The 3,673-nt window shown below is 41.9% G+C and overlaps 1 protein-coding gene across 1 annotated transcript in view; it reads right to left on the bottom strand.

Annotated features, from left to right (window-relative positions):
- LOC101856872 (transforming growth factor-beta-induced protein ig-h3) overlaps window positions 1-3,673 on the bottom strand; it is a 28,157-nt gene that overhangs the window by 15,879 nt on the left and 8,605 nt on the right. The gene's annotated exons all lie outside the window — the stretch shown is intronic.

Here is a 3,673-nt window from a genome sequence, read left to right on the forward strand (position 1 = left end):
AATTTCTTCTCTAAAATTGTCTCCTTTCACCTTCTTTCCTGCTCTCTAGCAATGTTCTGTTGTCTGCTTTCATTTCCACTTTCTGCCCCCACCCCATCACCTCCTTTGCCCCCTCCACTGGGCTCCTGACTCTTTCTGCAACCTTTCTATTGCTACTCCTAGGCTCATCCTTACTGCCGTCTTTCTGCCACACCCCTGATCTTCTGGTTGGAAAAATCTACACCTAGCCTTCTTGGACAAGGGCGAAAAATCTAGGAGGGCCCGTGCGCAAGTTGCGCACGTTAAAGATCCCTTGGTGGTCTAAAATCGCAAAGAGTAGGCTTCGGCCGTCACCCAGGCAAAATTCAAAATTTCCTACCAACTGAAAATATTAGGTGTGTCCCGCGCGCTCATATAACCTTATGCAGTTGCGAGCGCCGTAAAACACTTTACTAAAACAAAAACAAAACTAACCACATTCTGTCGCCTGCTTTCGTTTCCACTTTCTAACCCCCCCCCCCCCTCAACTTTGCCCCCTCCATTATGCTCCTGATTCTTTTTGCATCCTTTCTACTGCTACCATTCGGCTTTTTTTCACTGTTGTCTTTCATATACATCCCTGATCTTCTGGTAAGTAAGATTTAACTCATAGCCTTGTCGGGTGAGGGCGAAATATTTTGGAGGTCCCGTGTGCAAGTTGCACACGTTTAAGATCCCATGGTGGTCCTGAAATCGATAAGAGCAGGCTTTGGCCGCCATCTGGGAAAAATTCAAAATTTCCTACCAACTGAAAAAAGGTCAATGTGTCCCGCGCGCTAATATGACCTTATGCAGTTGCGAGCGCCGTAAAACACACATAAAAAAAAAGAAAGCAAAGCATCTCTCGTTTCGTCTCATCTCTCCTTCCTCTCTCTCTTTCTCTCTCTCTCTCTCTCTCTCTCTCTCTCTCTCTCTCTCTCTCTCTCTCTCCTTCTGTCCAAGAAGAATTCCAATCAAAAGGTACGCGTAAATTTAATGGAGACTTGTGATTTGGGGGGAGGGGTGTTTATGGTATTTTTAACTGTTAAATATTTCGGAGATGGAGGTTGAATTCGGAAGTCCCTGCTCTTAAATAATTTTTACAGTGTTAAAAAAGACGTTAAATCTATCCAATGTTCAATGTCAAAAAGCCATAGTAAGAAGACAGCGGTAGTCTAGTAGTAATGTGTTTTTAAAAAATCAAAAGCAAAGCAAATATTTAAAAAAAAGGTTTAAGATGTTCCCGAAAATTCCACAACAAAGTCCCAAAACTTATGAAAACTTAAACAGACCATGTCGTGACAGGTATCATAGCTTAGGCACTTACAAAACCTGCAGGCAATCACAGCACACGCACGCATGCACCCATGTGACCTTATACAGATATTACAAAACTTCAACTCTGTCACGACGCGGTGGAACCAGGCGCATGTAAAATTTTGGGCATGTATGTTGAAAGGGCCAGTATACACGCAAGGATGCATAATGTATTGTTTGTTTTGTTTTTGTAAGTGTTTTACGGCGCTCGCAACTGCATAAGGTCATATGAGCGCGCGGTACACATTAAACTTTTTCAGTTGGTAGGACATTTTTAATTTTGCCCGGGTGGTGGCCGAAGCCTACTCTTATCGATTTTAGACCACCAAGGGATTTTTAACGTGCGCAACTTGCACACAGGCCCTCCGATATTTTTCGTCCTTGTCCGTGAAGGCTAGGTGTAGATCTTTCCTACCAGAAGATCAGGGGTGTGGCTGAAAGACAGCAGTAAGAAGAAGCCAAGGAGTAGCAGTAGAAAGACTGTAGAAAGAATCAGGGGCCCAGAGGACGGGGGGCAAAGGAGATGAGGGAGTGGGGGCAGAAAGAGGAGACGAAAGCAGACGACAGAACATTGCTAGAGAGCAGGAAAGGAGGTGAAAGGAGACAACTTTAGAGAAGAAATTTTTCGGTCACAACCCGGATTCGAACCCGGGACCTTTGAATGTGAGGCCAACACCTTACCCTCTGGGCCACGAGAGTCCCCGCATAATGTATGCATTATGTATGCACGTAAGGATTCATAATGTATGCATAATGTATGCACGGAAGGATGCATAATGTATATATAAAGTATGCATGTAATATAATTCTTATTTCATTGCGAAGCGCTTAGGGTCACAGGGAGTGGGTACTATAGAACTGATCTAATTTTCATTATGATCCTTATCTTTATTACACACAAATACATACACACACACACACACACACACACACACACACACACACACACACACACACACACACACACACACACACACGAACAGACATACATATTATTAAATTTTAAAAAACATATAGATAATAAAAGAAATGAGAGATAAAGAGAATAAAGAAAACTGAAAAGAAAGTAATGTTAAGAAGAAATTACGAAAAAGAAATTATGAAAAAAAGACGAAATGTGTGTGTGGGGGGGGGGGGGGGGGGAGGATGGAAATAGAAAATATGATAACGGAAAAAATGAAGGAACTTTCCTAAGCATATTTTTATCTGTTTGTTTACATAAAGCTGTTGGCGAAAATATCACACAGGATCTATTAGCAAACGCGAAAGACTGCTAAAAATAGTAGGAGAGATGACCAGATCAAGAAGCCTAATTGCCTTGTCATGTGAAGATGGCGGGAAAAGTTTCCGTAAATCTTCATCGGCATTCTGTCTGTGTTAGTGGGAGCGACAAGCGAAGAAAGAAGTCTTGATTAGAGCCAAATACTCCTTTCATCTCCCTCTTGATCTTGTCATGCGCAGATGGGGGTGTGAATGAAATAGGACGTTTTTGGGTATTCACCAAGCTCTGGGAATTCCCCTTAGCTCAAAATATCACGTTTTGGATTTTTTAAATTTTGGCTCCTTCGTTTTCACTTATTGATTTTTTTTTTTGGGGGGGGGGGGTTGTTGCTTCTATCCGAACCTCCCTCCCCACTCCCCCACCCCCCAAACACACACACATGCACAAACACACACTACTTTGCAAATTTTTATCCTTTTCATCTCTCTTTCACGCTGTCTCTCTGCCTCTCTTTCTTTCGCTTTTTCTGTCTCTATTCCCTCTTTTTCTTCTCTCACATTCCCTCTCGGCAGTTTGTACAGTTGTGTATATTATTAGGTGTGTAAGTGTGTGGGTGTATAATATGTATGTGTATAATATGTATGTGTGTGTATGTGTGTGTATGTGTTTATGTGTGTGTATGTGAGTGTGTGTGTGTGTGTGTGTGTGTGTGTGTGTGTGTGTGTGTGTGTTTGTGTGTGTGTATGTATGTACCTGAGTGTCTGGGTAATAATAGGTCTATTAAATTTAAAGTTCTCTTCGTGTTCTACAACCACTGTTATTCCTGACTCAAGAGATCGTCTCTCTGTCTTCATTTCTTTCTTGCTGTAACTTTCTCGTTTTCTCTCTGTCTCATGCTGTCTCTATCTATCTATCTATCTATCTATCTATCTATCTATCTATCTATCTATCTATCTATCTATCTATCAATCTGTCTATCTATCCATGTGCCTGACTCTCTCTCTCTCTTTCTTTCTCTCTCTCTCTCTCTCTTTCTCTCTCTCTATCTTTCTCTCTCTCTCTCTCTCTCTCTCTCTCTCTCTCTCTCTCTCTTTCTTTCTTTCTTTCTCTCTCTCTCACTAGACCCCTATATCTCCA

The sequence above is a fragment of the Aplysia californica genome, unplaced genomic scaffold, assembly GCF_000002075.1.
Source record: "Aplysia californica isolate F4 #8 unplaced genomic scaffold, AplCal3.0 scaffold00051, whole genome shotgun sequence".
Lineage (NCBI taxonomy): Eukaryota > Metazoa > Mollusca > Gastropoda > Aplysiida > Aplysiidae > Aplysia > Aplysia californica.